The sequence below is a fragment of the Vulpes lagopus genome, chromosome 2 (genome assembly GCF_018345385.1).
Source record: "Vulpes lagopus strain Blue_001 chromosome 2, ASM1834538v1, whole genome shotgun sequence".
Classification (NCBI taxonomy): domain Eukaryota; kingdom Metazoa; phylum Chordata; class Mammalia; order Carnivora; family Canidae; genus Vulpes; species Vulpes lagopus.
The window spans coordinates 42,067,630-42,086,845 of NC_054825.1; the positions used below are offsets into that span (position 1 = coordinate 42,067,630).

General features: G+C 36.0%; 1 protein-coding gene across 6 annotated transcripts in view; it reads right to left on the minus strand.

Annotated features, from left to right (window-relative positions):
* SCAPER (S-phase cyclin A associated protein in the ER) overlaps positions 1-19,216 on the minus strand; it is a 422,176-nt gene that overhangs the window by 187,375 nt on the left and 215,585 nt on the right. The window lies entirely within an intron of this gene.

The following is a 19,216-nucleotide window of genomic DNA, read 5'->3' on the forward strand; positions in this document are numbered from 1 at the left end:
GAGAGAATCCCCAATAAAATCAACCCAAGGAATCCCACACCAAGACACATAATGATTAAAATGGCAAAAAGTAGTGACAAAGAAAGAATTTTAAAAGCAGCAAAAGAAAAAAGAAAACAGTTATATATAAGGGAAACCCCATAAAGCTATCTCAACTGATTATTCAGCAGAAACTACACAAGGCCAGAAAGCAGTAGCATGATATATTCAAAGTGCTGAAAGAAAAAAACCCTGCAACCAAGAATACTCTACTGAGCAATGCTATTATTCAGAACAGAAAGAGGGATAGTTACCCAGACAAACAAAAGGAAAAGGAATTCACCACTAACCAGATTTACAAGAAATGTTAAAGGGGACTCTGAGTGGAAAGGAAATACAAGCAGGAGTAAGAAGCAGCAGCTCAAAAGTGGTAAAATTAAGTACATGTATAAAACAGAGTCACGGAATTCACAAAATAAAAGGATTTAAAGTATGACACTTTAAAGTATGAGGAGGAATAAAAATTTAGTGCTTTTAAAATGGGTTCAGGGATCCCTGGGTGGCTCAGCGGTTTAGTGCCACCTTCAGCCTAGGGCGTAATCCTGGAGTCCCGGGATCGAGTCCCACATCAGGCTGCCTGCATGGAGCCTGCTTCTCCCTCTGCCCATGTCTCTGCCTCTCTCTCTCTCTCTGTCTCTCTCTCTCTCTCTGTCTCTCATGAATAAATAAATAAAATCTTAAATAAAATAAAATAGGTTCAAACTTAGAAAACTATCAACTTAATAGAAACTGCTATATTCTTTGTCTGTATTACATATAAACCTAATGACAACAACAAATCAAAAGCTGCTAAGAGATATGCAAAAAATAAAGAGAAAAATATCCAAGTAAAATTACTAAAGAAAGTCAGCAAAATGTGAGAGAACAGAGCAAGAGAAGAAAGCACAAGAAGAACTACAAATACAACCATAAAACAAGTAACAAAATGGCAGTAAATACATACCTATCAATGACTATTTGAATGAAAATAAACTGAACACTCCAATCAAAAGACATACAATGCCAGAATAAACAAATCAAGACCCATCTTGATGCTGCCTAGAAGAGACTCATTTCAAACCTAAAGACACATGAAGATTTAAATTAAAAGGATGGAGAAGGATTTATCATGTAAATTGAAGTGAAAAGCAATACTTTAATTGGAAAAAATGTCTTTAAAACAAAAACTACCACAAGAGACAAAAAAAAGCACACTATATAATCATAAAGAAAACAATCCAACAAGATATAATTGTAACTATTTATGCACCCAAATACATAAAGCAGCTATTAAAAACATAAAAGAAATCATTGATGGTAATGTAATACTCCACTTACATCATGGACAGATCATCCAAACAGAAAATCAACGAGGAAACAGTAGTTATGAACGATACATTAGACCAGATGGATCTAACAGATATGTTCAGAATATTCCATTCTAAAACAGTAGAATACACATACTTTTCAAGTGTACATAGAACATTCTCCAATAGATTTCATGTCAGGCCACAAAATAATCTCAACAAATTCAAAAAGCTTAAAGTTGTACCATGCATTTTTTCTGACAACACTATGAAAACTAGAAATCAACCACAAGAAAAAAAAAATCCGAAAAGAACACAAATGTATAGAGGTTAAATAACATGCTACTAAACAATGAATGGTCAACCAAGAATTAAAGAAGAAATAAAAAAAAATGGAGACAAAAATAAAAACACAACTGTCTAAAACCTTTGGGATGCAGCAAAAGTGGTTCTAAGAGGGAAGTTTATAGCAACACAGGCCTACCTCAAGAAGCAGGGAAAAATCTCAAATTAAGAACCTAACCTTATACCTAAAGGAGCTAGAAAAAGAAAACAAACCTCAAACCACAAACCAGTAGGAGGGAGGAAATAATAAGGATTAGATTAGAAATAAACAAAATGAAACTAATAAACCAGAACAAATCAATGACATCTGAAGCTGGTTCTTTGAAAAGATCAACAAAATTGATAAGCCTTTAGCCAGACTCATCAAAGAAAAAAAAAAAAAAAGGAAAAGAGGAAAGACTCAAAAAGACTCAAAGAAAATAAAAAATAAAAGAGAAGAAATGATAACCAACACCACAGAAATATGGCTTGTAAGAGAATATTATGAATAATTATATGCCAACAAATTAGACAATGAAGAAGAAATGGATAAATTTCTAGAAACATATAACCTACAAAAACGGAATCAGCAATAGAAAATTTGAATAGACTGATTACCAGTGATGAAATTGAACTGGTAACCAAAAGACTCCCAGCAAACAAAGTTTGCTTTACCAGATGACTTCACAAGTGAATTTTATCAAATATTTAAAGAGTTAATATCTATTCTTCTCCAACTATTCAAAATAGAGGAAGAAGGAAAGTTTCCAAATTCATTCTATGAGGCAAGCATTACCTTGATGCTAAAACCAAGTAAAGATAAGACCAATAAGGAGAATTATGGGCCAATATTGCCAACAAACATAGATGTAAAAATCATCAATAAAATATCAGCAAACCAAATCCAGCAATGCATTAAAAAGGTCATTCACCATGATCAAGTGGGATTTATTCCTGGGATACAAAAGTGGTTCAATTATTCACAAACCAATCTAGGTGATATATCACAGGTCAACAAGAGAAAGAATAAAAACCATATGATCATTTCAATAGATGCAAAAAAGCATTTGATAAGGTACAATAACCATTCATTGCCAAAACCTGTACATAGTAGGTTTGTAAGGATAACATAATATGTCAACGTAATAAAGGCCATCTATGAAAAACTCACAGCAAACACTATACCCAGTGGTGAGTCTTCTCCTAAGATCAGGAACAAGTCAAGGATGTCCACTGTCACCACTTATTTAGCACAGTCCTGGAAATCCTAGCCACAGCAATTAGACAAAAAAAAAAAAAGAAAAGAAAAGAAAAAAAGAAATAAAAGGCATCCAAATTGGTAAGGAAGAAGGAGAACTTTCACTTAGCAGATGACATGATACTCTATATAGAAAACTGTAGGGCAGCCCGTGTGGCTCAGCGGTTAGCAATGCCTTCAGCCCAGGGCCTGACCCTGGGTCCCGGGATCAAGTCCCGCATTGGGCTCCCTGCATGGAGCCTGCTTCTCCCTCTGCCTGTGTCTCTGCCTCTCTCTCTGTGTCTCTCATGAATAAATAAATAAATCTTAAAAAAAATAAAACCATAAAAATCCTAAAAGAGAGCATAGGCAGCAATTTCTCTGACATCAGCAGTATTAACATTTTTCTAGATATGTCTCCTGAGGCAAGGGAAACAAAAGCAAAAGATTTGAGATATAATTGACATATAACTTTGTGGAAGTTAAAGGTGCACAATGTGATGATTTGATACATATATTTATTACAAAATAATCATTACAATGAGGTTAGTCAACAACTCCATCACCTCACATAATTATTGTTTCCTGTGGGGGGGGGGTGGTTAAGGAGCTTTAAGGTCTAATTTGTTAGTAAGTTTTAAGTATGTAACACTCTCAAGTTTCATCTTATAACCAGAGGTTTATATCCTTTAATTAACATCTCTTCATTTACTCTACCCATCCCCCTAGGCCCTGGCAGCCCCATTCTACTCTCTAGTTACTTATGAGTTTGATTTTTTTAGATTCCACATATTAGCGAGACCACGCATTGTCTTTCTCTAATTTATTTCACATTGTTTAACACCCTCAAGGTCCATCCATGTTGTCACAAATGGCAAGGTATCACCTTTTTGTGGCTAAATAATATTCCATTGTATATACAGACCACATTTTCTTCATCCATTCATTTGTTGATGAGGTAGTTCCATGTCTGGGCTATTGTGAAAATGCTGTAATGATCACGGGAATGCTGCTATCTCTTCAAGATAGTGATTTCATTTACCTCAATTACATTCCAGAAGTAGGATTGCTGTATCATAGGGTGGTTCTATTTAAAATTTTTGAGGGGCCTCCCTACTATTTTCCACAATGGCAACATCAATTTATATTACCAACAGTACACAAGGGTTTCCTATTCTTCACATCCTTGCAATAAGTCTTAATTGTCTATTTGGCATTGCCCATTTTAACAGGTAGAAGGTGATATCTCACTGTGGGTTTGATTTGCATTTTCCTAATGGTTAGTGATGGTGAGCACCTTTTCATAGACCTTTTGGCCACTGGTATGTGTTCTTTGACAAAATGTCTTTTCATGCCCTTTACCCATTTTTAAATCAGATGACAAGGATGATGATGATTAGCTACTGAGCTGTAGGAGTTCCTTATATTATCTATGGTTATTAACCCCTAATCAGATACGGTTAACAAATAATTTCTTCCATTCCAGAGGCCTTTTCATTTTGCTGGTTGTATATTTTGATGTGCATAAGCTCTTAAGTTAAATACAGATGCAGTTGTTTATTTTTGCTTCTGTTGCTTGTGCTTTGGTGTCATACCCATACAATCACTGCCAAGACTTGTGTCAAGAAACTTTTTCCGTTTTCTTCTAGGAACTTTATGATTCAGAGTCTTACACTTAGGCATTTAGGCCCATTTAGAGTTATTTTATTCCAGTTTTATTAACATATAATTAACACACAGAACTCTGTAAATTTAAGGTGTACAACACGATTTGACTAGCTAATTTTTGTAAGAAAAAGTCTTTATTTTGCACGTGATTATGCTTTGCTCTACACCATGTATTGAAGGACTATCCCATCCCTATTGACTATACTTGGCTCCCGTGTCAAATAGTTGACTGTATGTGCATGGGTTTATTTCCAGGCTCTTAATTCTGTTCCATTTGTCAGTGTGTTTTTATGTCAGTACCAAACTGTTTTAATTCCCATAGTTTTAAAATATAGCCTGAAATCAGGAGATATGATATTTCCAACTTTGTTCTTTCTAGGATCACTCTGGCTATTAGGTCTTTTGTGGCTCCAATGGATTGTTTTTTCTATTTCTGTGGAAAACACCATTTGAATTTTAATAGAGTTTGTGTTGAATCTATAGATGGCTTTGAATAGTATAAACACACTAATAATGTTATTAGTTGTTCTAATCCATGAAGATAGCATTTTTCCATTTATTTGTATAGTCTTCAATTTCTTTCATTAATGTATTATAGTTTTCAGTGTACAGATTTTTCGCTTCCTTGGTTAAATATATTCCTAAATGTTTTATGGGTTTGCTAGTACTGAAAATGGAATTGTTTTATTTCTTTTCCAGACACCTCCTTATTAGTATTTAGAAACACTAATTTATGTATGCTGATTTTGTTTACTGCAACTTCAGTGATTTCATTTCTTAGTTATAACAGTTTTCCTGTACAGTCTTCAGGATTTTCTATATACAAGATCTTATTTATCATTGTCAAACAGAGACAATTCTACTTCTTCCTTTCTGGTTTGGATACTTTTGATTTCCTTTTTCTTGCCTAACTGCTCTAGCTGGGACTTCCAATACTGTATTGAATTGGAGTGGTGACAGTTGGCATCCTTGCCTTGTTCCTGATCTTCAAGGAAAAGCTTTGAAGCTGCAGGCTTGTCAAATACGGCTTTTATTATGTGTTTGCATGTTTCTTCTATAACTTCCATAACCAATTTGTTGGGAGTTTTATGACAAAGGCATGTGAAATTCTGTTGAAAGCTTTTTATCTTTAATTCTATTAATGTGGTATATCACCTTTATGGATTTGTGTATGTTAAATTATCCTTGCATTTCAGGAATAAATCTCACTTGGTCATGATAATCTTTTTAATTTGGTTTATAATTATCACTGCCAAGACTTGTGTCAAGGAACTTTTTCCCTGTTTTCTTCTAGGAACAGTGATAATTCTTTTGAATTTGGTTTGCTACTGTTTTGTTGAGGATTTTGCACCTATGTTGATCTGAGAAAATGGCCAGTGGTTTCCAGATCCACTTTTATTGTAGTATCCTTTTCTGGCTTTGATACCAATGTAATGATGGTATCATAAAATGAGTATCACAGTGTTCTCTTCAACTTTTTGGAATAGTTGGTGTAATAAAAAAAGGATTAGTATTAATATTCCTTTAAATGTTTAGAACTGACTGACCAGTAAAACTATCTGGTCCTGGGCTTTTCTTTCTTGGGAACGTTTTGATTACTGATTCAATCTCTTTACTTCTTATCTCTCTGTTCATATTTTCTATTTCTTCATAATTCAGACTTATAGGTCATGTATTTCCAGGAATTTATCCATTTCTTCTAGGTTGTCCAATCTGATGATATATAACTGTTCACGGTAGTCCCTTACAACCTTTTGCATTTTGGTGGTATCACTTGTAACATTTCTTTCTAACTTTATTTGAATCTTTTCTTCTTTTCTTAGTTTACCTAAGTATTGTCAATTTTGTTTTCATTTCAAAAATCAGCTCTTTGTCTTATATAACACGTATCAGATATTTGCTGACTACCTACTGACTGCAGGGGTTTAACATATATTATTTAATAGCCACACCATCCTTTGGGGTGTATCAATATCACACATTTTACTAATAAGGAAACTAAAGCAGGGAGATTAATTTTTCCAGTGTCACACAATAAAGAGGTAGGAGGTGGGTGGGGGGTGGGCTAGTGGCTGATGGGTATTAAGGAGGGCAGTTGTGATGAGCACTGGGTATTGCATCTAAGTGACGAATCACTGACTTCTCCTCCTGAAACCAATATTGCACTATATGTTAACTGACTAGAATTTAAATAAAATTAAAAAAAAAAAAAGAGGTAGGAGGTTCTAGGTCCAAGCTTTTAACATTGCTTTCAGCTGCTTCCTTAAATACCTTCCATTGATGGCCCAATTTTTACCCATAGCACACACAACTTTCAACAATCCTGTTTCTTCATAGTTCCTGGGAATGGAATAGAGGACAACCTGAATGATTTGATTTATTCTAAGGTAGTTATTCCAAAGGTCCGTTTAAGAATCTCTAATGTCAGAAAAATGGAATTTCCAGATACATATGATTTATACCTAGTAATAGCAAGAAATAAGTTAAGGTTTCATGAATATTTTACTTGAAAAAATGAGTATTTTTTTGCATCTCTTTCATGATATTTTGTTTATATTAACCAGAAAATAATGTTTTATATTATATGCCATGGAGGAGGAAGAGAGTTTTCTACCTGCTTTACTTAGTATATATATATATATATAAGGTATGTGAACGGAGGCTACTAATGAAAAGAACTGAGCTGAATTGAAGACAGTATCAAGGTCCTCATATAGGCAATTTCTCATTTTTTACTGTCACTATTTCCAAGAATCTAGATTTATATAAATGTGGTTAAAAATAATGAGTGTTTACTCACTGCATCAGGTAATCAATCACTAAGTTGAGCCCAAGAACAGAATATTGCCAGAGAAGTAGCATGATGGAATACTGTCAGGTTGCTATGGGCAGAAACTTCAATCGTAACTCCTCACTGAGAGGTGAAATCACTCATGGCATAAGCTGAGTTAAACAGGTTCTCTTTTTAAGTACTTATTTTAATTTTAATTAGTTAATATCCAGTGTTATATTAGTTTCAGGTATACAGTCTAGTGATTCAACGACACCATTTATCACCCAGTGCTCATCATAAGTGCACTCCTTAATCTCCATTACCTATTTAACCAAACTCCCCACACCCTGCTGCTCTAGTAACCATCAGTTTATTCTCTATCACTAAGAGTGTTTCTTGGTTTCTCTTTTTCTCTTCCCTTTGTTCATCTGTTTTGTTTCTTAAATTCCACATGAGTGAAATCATGTCATATTTGTCTTTAACTTATTTCACTTAGCATTATACTCTAGCTCCATTCATGTTGTTGCAAATGGCAAAACTGCATTCTTTTTATGGCTGAATATGGAATATCATTATATACATATATGCGTGTGTGTGTGATATATAAAGGTGTGAGATATATATATATGTCTGTGTGTGTGATATATAGATATATATCTCCTTATCTCCTTATCTATTCATCAATCAATGGACATTTGGGCTGCTTCTAAATCTTGCCTATTATAAAGGCAAGGAATCCCTTTGAATTAGTGTTCTTGTATTCTTTTTTTTTAATTTTTTTTTATTATCTATTTATGATAGTCATACAGAGAAAGAGAGGCAGAGACAAGGCAGAGATAAAGGCAGAGGGAGAAGCAGGCTCCATGCACCGGGAGCCCGACGTGGGACTCGATCCCGGGTCTCCAGGATCGCGCCCTGGGCCAAAGGCAGGCGCCAAACCGCTGCGCCACCCAGGGATCCCAGGTTCTTGTATTCTTTGGGTAAATACCCAGTAGTGTGACTGCTAGATCCTAAGGTAGATTTATTTTTAACTTTCTGAGGAACCTCTATGCGGTTTTCCACATTCTGCATTCCCACCATCAGTGCACAAATGTTTTTCTGCACATCTCCACCAACATCCATTGTTTCTTGTATTGCTGATCACTGTGTATTTGATTTGCATTTCCCTAATGAGTGATGATGAACATCTTTTCATGGGTCTGCTGGCCATTTGGATGTCTTCTTTGGAGAACTATCTGTTCATGCCTTCTGCCCATTTTTAAATTGGATTATTTGGTTTGGGAGCTGTTAAGTTGTATCAGTTCTTTATGTATTTTAGATACAAACCATTTATTGAATATGCCACTTGCAGATTATCTTCTCCCATTCTGTATGTTGCCTTTTAGTTTTGTTTGTTTCCTTCTTTGTGTAGAAGCTTTTTTTAATATATATAGTCCCGATAGTTTATTTTTGCTTTTGTTTCCTTTTCCTCAGGAAACTTATCTAAAAAGAAAAGGTGCTACAGCCAATGTCAAAGAACTTATTGCGTATGTTCTCTTCTAAGATTTTTATGGTTTCTGGTCTCACATTTAGGTTTGTAATACGTTTTCAATTTATTTTTGTGCATAAGAAAGTGGTCCAATTTTATTCTTTTGCACGTTGCTCTCTAGGTTTCACAACACCATTTGTTGAAGAGGCTTTTTTCCATTGGATATTCTTTTCCTGATTTGTTGAAAATTAATTGATCATACAAACTGTGGGGTTATTTCTGGGTTTTCTATTCTGTTCCATTTTTCTGTGAACAGGCCTTATACACTCTTATCTATTTACTTATTTATTTTTAATTATAAGAGAGATCTACTCAATAAATAATTTTATCAATAGCATTGTCATTTTAGCACATTAAGATTATATAATTCATGGTCCTACTTCCAGCTGTCAAATATCATGCTCATGACACTTCTTGCTTAATGTAATTGACATGTTTTGTCGAAAACTTTATCTACTAGTTTGCCACAAAGTATTTTATAAATTACCTTTCTTCAAGAGATAATATTAAAATTTTCTTTTGTATAGCTATAGAGAAAAATTTCAGACTATAAAAATTTTAGTCATTTTTTTCCTCTAATGTTTGAATAAAATTGACACTCTAGGGAAGTATACTTTTGTATCAAATGGCTTTGAGTGTTCTCCTTCAGCAATATTCCAAGGAAATGTGTTTAATCACAGTAGATAAGCATTCACCTAACTAGATGAATACTGATTTTGGTCATCATGCTTAGCTTTTATGAGGCATACCATTATCTTCCTACTTCTAAGAGGATATAACAAATAATCACCAAGAAAAAAAAGGGGGTGTAGCTGGGATTTAGTTATAAAGATGGCTCTGAGCCAGTTTTCTGCAGTTCTAGTCAAGAACCAAATAATACACTTCTGAATGAGGACCTGCACTATGCTCAGTCAGCAAATACAGACCTCAATCTTTTTTGAAACTAAATCCTCCACATGTGATACTTTCCTAGGCAGAAGACAACATACACCTGTTTTCCAAAGTTTACAACATGGCTTGATATGAAACAGGTTGATCCTCACAAAACTAGATAACTGGAACAGCCATTTCCCCAAATCCTGATGCTACAGACATTATTTTTTAAAACTATTTTTAAAGATCTCACTTATTTTTAGAGAGAGGGAGAGAGAAAATGAGTTAGAGAGCGTGTGCATGTGCACATGTGTGAATGGGAGGAAGGGCAGAAGGAGAGAAGCAGACTCTCCACTGAGCAGGGAGCAGGATGCAGGGCTCAATATTATCTGAGACCATGACCTGAGTCAAAATCAAGAGCCCAACACTTAAATGACTGTGCCACCCCGGTGCCCCATTACAGACATTATCCTAATATCCTTCCATTCTCTTATATATTTTGATAATGTAGTTTAAAATGATACTAGAAGGACTATTTCATTAAAAAATGCCAAGTATGGGCAGCCAGGGTAGCTCAATGCTTTAGCGCTGCCTGAGCCCAGAGCATGATCCTGGAGGCCAGGGATTGAGTCCCTTGTTGTTGGGCTCCCTGCATGGAGCCTGCGTCTCCCTCTGCCTGTGTCTCTGCCTCTCTCTCTCTCTCTCTCTCTCTCTCTCTCGTCTCTCATGAATAAATAAATAAAATCTTAAAAAAAAAAAAAAAAGGCAAGTAAGGAAATGAAGATAAGCTCTCCTGGTGAAAACAACCAAAAAAGCTAACATTTAAAGATATCCTAAATGAATTCAAATTACCAGAGAGATAACTGCAAGTCAAAATTCAGGAAGGGGTGAAAACCAAGAGACAGAAAAGCATATCCCTCAAAGCTGCGTTTGCTAACCAGTGAGAAACATTTATAGAATGATAAAACATAAAGCTTTCCAAGAAAGACTCTCAAAAATTTCATTCTCGGGCAGCCCAGGTGGCTCAGCTGTTGAGGATCTGCCTTCTGCTCAGGTCATGATCCCAGGGTCCTGGGAGCGAGTCCTGCATTGGGCTCCCCACAGGGAGCCTGCCTCTCCCTCTGCCTATGTCTCTGCCTCTCTCTATGTCTCTCATGAATGAATAAATATATATTCTTTTAAAATGAAGCAACTTGAAAAATGAAGTTATTTAAGCACTTTTTGTTTGTTAACTGTCTTCTGTCAACATTTTAAGGAGCTAGCTATCATGCTAGTTTATTTTTGAGCTTGTCCTCATAATTCGTCATTGTTTTGTTTCTTTTTTCTTTTTTTTTTTTTTGAAAGATTTTATTTATTCATGACAGAGAGAGAGACAGAGACACAGGCAGAGGGAGAAGCAGACTCCATGCAGGGAGCTTGATATGGGACTTGATCCAGGATCCCCAGGATCACACCCTGGACCTAAGGCAGGCACTAAACCCCTGAGCCACCCAGGCTACCCAATAAGCATGAAATTAAAATTGGCCAATCAGGGATCCCTGGGTGGCGCAGCGGTTTGGCGCCTGCCTTTGGCCCAGGGCACGATCCTAGAGACCCGGGATCGAATCCCACGTAGGGCTCCCAGTGCATGGAGCCTGCTTCTCCCTCTGCGTATGTCTCTGCCTCTCTCTCTCTCTCTCTCTCTCTCTCTCATTCTGTGTGACTATCATAAATAAATAAAAATTTAAAAAATAAAATAAAATAATAGGTTCAGGACACTCAGGTGGCCTTGGGAACCTTAGAATTTGAACTTGGATTAAGACAGTTCCAGAAACACTGGTACTCTTAGCACCTAATAAAAGGAAACGAAAATATTCCCAGAGGAAGGCACTATTAGTCTCAATTTACTCATAAAAATTATTCAAATACAATAACCACAATATAAATAATTTTGACAGACTGAAATTATACAGTTTAACTTCTCTGACCACAGGGACTACAATTAGAAATCAGTAATAAGGAAATCTGGAAATTCACACGTTTGTGGAAATCACACAATACATTCTTGTACAACCAATGGGCCAAATAAATCACAAGGGTATCTCACACCTGTCAGAATGACTAAAATAAAGAAGACAAGAAATAAATGCTGATGAGGATGTGGAGAAGAAAGAATCCTTGTGTACAGCTGGCTGGAATGCAAACTGATGTAGCTACTGTAGAAAATTGCATGGAGGTTCTTCAAAAATTAAAAACAGAATTATTATATGATCTAGTAATTGTACTACTGGGTATTTACCCAAAAAACATGGAAACACTAGTTCAAAAAGATCTATGCACCCCTGTGTTTTATTGCAACATTAGTTACATTAGCCAAATTATGGGAGCACCCCACGTGTCCATCAGTAGATGAATGGATAAGAAGATGTGGTTAAATACAAAAATGGAATATTACTCAACCATAAAAAGAATGAAATCTTGCAATTTGCAACAACATGGATGGATGCAGAGGGTATAATGCTAAGGAAAATAAGCCAGAGAAAGAAAATATCATTTGGTTTCACTTATACATAGAATTTAAGAAACAAAAAATAAAGAAGAGTAGAAACAAGCCAAAAACAGACTCTGAAGTCTAGCGAACTGATGGTTAAAAGAAGGGAAGCAAGTGCAGGATGGGTGAAACAGATAAAGGAGATTAGGAGTACAGTGTATCATACACCTCAAAGTAATGTAACACTGTTATGTTAATTACACTAGAATTAAAATGAAATAATTATCAATTTCTATACACTAACAATGAGACTGAAGAAAGAGAAATTAAGGAGTCAATCCCATTTACAATTGCACCCAAAAGCATAAGATACCTAGGAATAAACCTAACCAAAGAGGTAAAAGATCTATACCCTAAAAACTATAGAACACTTCTGAAAGAAATTGAGGAAGACACAAAGAGATGGAAAAATATTCCATGCTCATGGATTGGCAGAATTAATATTGTAAAAATGTCAATGTTACCCAGGGCAATTTACACGTTTAATGCAATCCCTATCAAAATACCATGGACTTTCTTCAGAGAGTTAGAACAAATTATTTTAAGATTTGTGTGGAATCAGAAAAGACCCCGAATAGCCAGGGGAATTTTAAAAAAGAAAACCATAGCTGGGGGCATCACAATGCCAGATTTCAGGTTGTACTACAAAGCTGTGGTCATCAAGACAGTGTGGTACTGGCACAAAAACAGACACATAGATCAATGGAACAGAATAGAGAACCCAGAAGTGGACCCTGAAATGTATGGTCATCTAATATTCGATAAAGGAGGAAAGACTATCCATTGGAAGAAAGACAGTCTCTTCAATAAATGGTGCTGGGAAAATTGGACATCCACATGCAGAAGAATGAAACTGGACCACTCTCTTTCACCATACACAAAGATAAACTCAAAATGGATGAGAGATCTAAATGTGAGACAAGAGTCCATCAAAATCATAGAAGAGAACACAGGCAACACCCTTTTTGAACTCGGCCACAGTAACTTCTTGCAAGATACATCCACAAAGGCAAAAGAAACAGAAGCAAAAATGAACTATTGGGACTTCATCAAGATAAGAAGCTTTTGCACAGCAAAGGAAACAGTCAGCAAAACTACAAGACAACCTACAGAATGGGAGGAGATATTTGCAAATGACGTATCAGATAAAGGGCTAGTTTCCAAAATCTATAAAGAACTTATTAAACTCAACACCAAAGAAACAAACAATCCAATCATGAAATGGGCAAAAGACATGAAGAGAAATCTCACAGGGGAAGACATGGACATGGCCAACATGCACATGAGAAAATGCTCTGCATCACTTGCCATCAGGGAAATACAAATCAAAACCACAATGAGATCCCACCTCACACCAGTGAGAGTGGGGAAAATTAACAAGGCAGGAACAACAAATGTTGGAGAGGATGCGGAGAAAAGGGAACCCTCTTACACTGTTGGTGGGAATGTGAACTGGTGCAACCACTCTGGAAAACTGTGTGGAGGTTCCTCAAAGAGTTAAAAATAGACCTGCCCTACGACCCAGCAATTGCACTGTTGGGGATTTACCCCAAAGATTCAGATGCAATGAAACCCTGGGACACCTGCACCCCGATGTTTCTATCAGCAATGGCCACAATAGCCAAACTGTGGAAGGAGCCTCGGTGTCCATCGAAAGATGAATGGATAAAGAAGATGTGGTTTATGTATACAATGGAATATTCCTCAGCCATTAGAAATGACAAATACCCACCATTTGCTTCGACGTGGATGGAACTGGAGGGTATTATGCTGAGTGAAATAAGTCAATTGGAGAAGGACAAACATTATATGGTCTCATTCATTTGGGGAATATAAATAATAGTGAAAGGGAATAGAGGGGAAGGGAGAAGAAATGGGTAGGAAATATCAGAAAGGGAGACAGAATATGGAAGACTCCTAACTCGGGGAAACGAACTAGGGGTGGTGGAAGGGGAGGAGGGCGGGTGTTGGAGGGGAATGGGTGACGGGCACTGAGGTGGACACTTGACGGGATGAGCACTGGGTGTTTTTCTGTATGTTGGTAAATTGAACACCAATAAAAATTAATTAAAAAAAACAAGAACAAAAAACAAAAAACAAAAAAAAAGAAATAACTGTCAAAAAAATAAATCACAAGAGAAATTAGAAAAATATTTTGAAATAATGAAAAGACAAAACTTACAGAATTTAGTGAAAGCAGTGCTCATAGGGAAATTTATTTTCCTTAAAACAAACAAACCCATGAAGATCAAATCAGTAACTTAATTTTACATTTTAAGGAAGTAGGAAAAGAGCAAACCATACCCATTTGCCAACCCAAAACTAAAGGAAATTTAAAAGATTAAAGAAAAATCAATGAAGCCAAAAGTTGTTTTTTGAAAATTTCAACAAAATTCACAAAACTTTTGGCAGACTGAGGAAAAAAGCAAAGACTGAAATGACTAAAATAAAAAATATTTGAGGTTGTTCTAATGTTCTTAAAGAAATAAAAAGGATTATTAAGAATTTACTATGATCAACATATGCTATATGTGCCAACAAGTTAGATAATCTAGATGAAATAGACAAATTCCTAGAAACATGCAAACTACAAAAACTGATTTAAAAAGACATAGAAAATCAGAATGGATCTGTAACAAGTAAAGAGACTAAATCAGGAATCATAAATCTCCCAACAAAGAAAAATCCAGAACCAAATTGGCTTCACTGGTGAATTTTACCAAACATTTAAAGAAGAATTAACACCAATCCTTCTCAAACTCTTCAAAAAAAAAATAGTAGAGGAAATACTACCCAATTTGTTCCAATAGGGCAGTATTGTCCAGACACTTAAACTAGACAAAGACATCACTAGAAAACTGCAGACTATAGATGCAAAATTTCTCAACAATTACGAGTAGCATACAATGAAAAATTAAGACGTTAAGAAGGAAACAAGACATCATAAGAAAGAACACGGAAAAACAATAGACAAAGTAAACATACACTCAAAGACATGAAATACTGGGTTTATCAGAGACAGACTATTGAAATAATTATCTTTTTCTTTGTTATAAATAAAAGGTAAATTTTCAAACATCTGTAAAGAACAAGAAATTATTAGAAAGGACATAGCAGATTTGAAAAGTAGGCTTTCTCAATTGGAAAAATAAAATAATGTGATTAAAATTATGAAATTAATGGACGGTTTTTTGTTTTTTTTTAATGGACGGTTTTAAGAGCATATCAGAGATGACTGGAGAGAGAATAAAGTACAAGAACAGAGAAACTAGGAAAAACAACTGTATTTAAAAACCTCTGATTTATGATAGAGGAGATACCAAAGAACAGTAGGGAGAACTGGTCTTTTCAATAAATGGTGGTCAAGAAATTAAGCATCCAGCTGGGAAAAAGAAGTGAAATTAAACCTCTGTATCACAATAAACAGAAAAATTAATTCCATGGGGATAGCAAACTAAAAGTAAAGACAACACTATAAAACTTCAAGATGAGTATATAGAAAAAGATCTTCTTGACTCTGGAGTAGGAAGATAGTTTACAAAGAAGAGCAATAACTATTCATCATAAAATACTGATAAATATATCCACATTAAAATAAAGAACTTCTTCAAAAGAGCCAAAAGAGAGTAAAAAGAAAGCTGAGTAATAGGAGTAGATACCTTTAATACATTTGAATGAACTAGAGCTATTGTCCAGAGCATATGAAGAATTCCTACAAATTAGTAGAAAATTGGGCAAAAGATTTGAGAACACACAAGTCACAAGAGAAGAATTCAAATGGCCAATAAATATAAATAGGTGCCTAGATCGATCAGACAAGAGAGATTCACAGTAAAACTACACAGCAGGGAGCCTGTTTCTCCCTCTCCCACCACTGCTTACGCTTCCTTTTTCTCTTTCTATCAAATAAATGAAATCTTAAAAAATATATCAGCAAACATTAAAAAGTCTGGTAATGCCAAGTGTTAGAAAACAAAAGAGCAATGGGACTTTTATACTCTCCTGGTAGTATGCTAATTGGAAAACAAGTTAGCATTATCAAGAAAATTTTAAGATATACATACCTCATGACCCAAGAATTCCACCACCTAGAGAAATCCTTGCACATGAGTATCAGGATAGAACCATACTTTTTCATTAAAAACAACCCAAGTGCCCGTCAATGCTCGAATGGAGAAGTTATCATTGTAGCAGGTGGTAAAATGATGTAGTATACAGCAACTGAAAAAAGCCTCTATAACATAAATTCCTAAATACATAATCCTGATAGAGGCAAGACACCAAATTAGAGAGTAGCATTCCATTCCATGAAGTTCAAAAGCAGACATGTTTAAATGAACATATATTATCCATGGACATACTCTTAGGGAATCAAACTATAAAGAAAAGTAAAATAAAGTCAAAGCAATAGTTTATTGAAATACTAAGAGAAAGGTATGAATGGCAAAATAAATACAGGTAGTCAGTGTTCTAGGATGTTAGCAATGTTGTATTTTTCAACTAATCACTGGGATTTTTGCTGTTATAATTATTCTTTATTTTGTACAAATGTTAATTTTTATAATCATAATAGAAAATATTACAAATTGTGTAGAAGATGTTCCTATACACTAACACTGTCAATTTTCATCAAGTTTTTATAACAAATTCATTTGCTTTTAAAAGAGTCCTTTTCCGATGGGCCCTCAACTCTATGGTCAACTAATATTCGACAAAGCAGGAAAGACTATCCACTGGAAAAAGGACAGTCTCTTCAATAAATGGTGCTGGGAAAATTGGACAGTCACATGCAGAAGAATGAAACTAGACCATTCTCTTACACCAGACACAAAGATACACTCAAAATGGTTGAAAGATCTAAATGTGAGACAAGAATCCATCAAAATCCCGGAGGAGAACACAGGCAACACCCTTTTTGACTTGGCCACAGCAACTTCTTGCAAGATCCATCTAGGAAGGCAAAGGAAACAAAAGCAAAAAAGAACTATTGGGACTTAATCAAGATAAAAAGCTTCTCCACAGCAAAAGAAACAGCCAACAAAACTCAAAGACAACCTACAGAATGGGAGAAGATATTTGCAAATGACACATCAGATAAAGGGCTAGTATCCAAGATCTATAAAGAACTTATTAAACTCAACACCAAAGAAACAAACAATCCAATCATGATAAGGGCAGAAGACGTGAACAGAAATCTCCCAGAGGAAGACCTAGACATGGCCAACATGCACATGAGAAAATGCTCCACATCCCTGGCTATCAGGGAAATACAAACCCAAACCACAATGAGATCCCACCTCACCCCAGTGAGAATGGGGAAAATTAACAAGACAGGAAACCACAAATGTTGGAGAGGATGTGGAGAAAGGGGAACCCTCCTGCACTGTTGGTGGGAATGTGAACTAGTGCGGCCACTCTGGAAAACTGTGGAGGGTCCTCAAAGAGTTACAAATAGATCTGCCCTACGACCCAGCAATGGCACTGCTGGGGATTTACCCCAAAAATACAGATGCAGTGAAACGGCAGGACACCTGCACCCCGATGTTTATAGCAGCAATGTCCACAATAGCCAAACTGTGGAAGGAGCCTCGGTGTCCACTGAAAGACGATGAATAGAGAAGATGTGGTCTCTGTATACAATGGAATATTCCTCAGCCATTAGAAAGGACGAATACCTGCCATTTGCTTCTACGTGGATAGAACTGGAGGGTACTATGCTGAGTGAAATAAGTCAGTCAGAGAAGGACAAACATTATATGGTCTCATTCATTTGGGGAATATAAGAAATAGTGAAAGGGCTTAAAGGAGAAAGGAGGGAAAATGAGTGGGAAATATCAGTAAGGGACACAGAACATGAGAGACTCCTAACTCTGAGAAACGAACAAGGGGTGGTGGGCGGGGGGTTGGGGTGATTGGGTGATGGGCACTGAGCAGAGCAATTGATGGGATGAGCACTGGGTGTTATGCTATATGTTGGTATATCAAACTCCAATAAAAAATATATACAAAAAAAAAAGTTGGGTAACTTACAACTTCTATTTTTGTAGTAAAATAAAATAGTTTTGCGAGAGAAAGAAAGGGAAGGGAAGGGGAGGGGAGGGGAGGGGAGGGGAGGGGAGGGGAGGGAAGGGAAGGGAAGGGAAGGGAAGGGAAGGGAAGGGAAGGGAAGGGAAGGGAAGGGAAGGGAAGGGAAGGGAAGGGAGAGAGAAAAAGAGAAAGAAAAAGTCCTTTTCCGGACACCTGGGTGACTCAGTGGTTGAGCATCTACCTTTGGTCCAGGGCGTGACCCCGGCGTCCCAGGATCGGGTCCTACATCGGGCTCCCTGCAGGAGCCTCCTTCTCCCTCTGCCTGTGTCTCTGCCTCTGTGTCTCTCATGAATAAATAAATAAATAAAATCTTTTTAAAAAGGAGTCCTTTTCAAAAATAAAAATTAATAAAAGAGACCTTTTCAGCAGCGCCTGGGTGGGTCAGTCAGTTGAGCATCTGACTTTAGGTTTTGGCTCAGATCATGATCTCAGGGTTGTGGAATCGACCCATATCAGGCTCCATGCTCAGAGGGGAGTCTGCTGGTTATTCTCTCTCCTTCTCCCTCTGCACTTCTCCCTGCTTGGTCATTCTCTCTCTCTCTCTCTCTCTCTCTCTCTCTCTCAAATCTTTAAAAAAAATTTTTAAGAGTCCTTTTTACAAAGCTACAATAAATTATTTTGAGATGACTAAAACAGTATGTTTTTATAAAAGCAAGCTTCGCCATCTAAAGAATGTTATTTTGAAATCATTATTATCTAATTGTTTTGTTTTACTGAGATATAGGTAACATATAATAAAATGCACAGATTTAGATGTTCAGTTTGGTGAGTTTTGGCAACTGCATACATTTATGTAACCACTAAGATAAAATACATGAACACTCCATTTTCCTTGTTTCTTTTTTAAAATACAAACCATATACAGATTAAA